Raw genomic sequence first — 452 nt, forward strand, 5'->3', positions numbered from 1 at the left:
TAGCACCACAGATTCAAGCAAGGAGGGACATTGGTGTTATGAATATAAGCAGCCCATCTTATTTTTGCTGCCTCTGTGGGCAGAGCTCACTAGCTGCAGGTACTGGGAGGCGGATTACAGAATAGGGTGCCGGATGACTGCCCGAAAAGCTTCTTTGCATTCAGCCTCCCCAGTTGGAGCACCGGGATTCCAATGTCGGTATCCTGACCGTCAGGATCCTGATTGTTGGGCAGTCATACCACACCCACAGTATTAGCACTACCTATGTGTCTGGTCAGAAATTAGTCACCCTCCAGCATTGCATAAATCTAGTGAGGTCACAAGGGGCATCAACATTAAGCTTTTGTTTATGTATATTGTTGACACTGTAGTCAAAATTAAAGCTTAATATCGCACCATGTATACACCTTAGAACTCCCACATCTTATATTTAGCTCAAATCAGAATACAAG

Source organism: Crinia signifera, chromosome 5, assembly GCF_055691185.1.
Source record: "Crinia signifera chromosome 5, ASM5569118v1, whole genome shotgun sequence".
Taxonomy (NCBI): domain Eukaryota; kingdom Metazoa; phylum Chordata; class Amphibia; order Anura; family Myobatrachidae; genus Crinia; species Crinia signifera.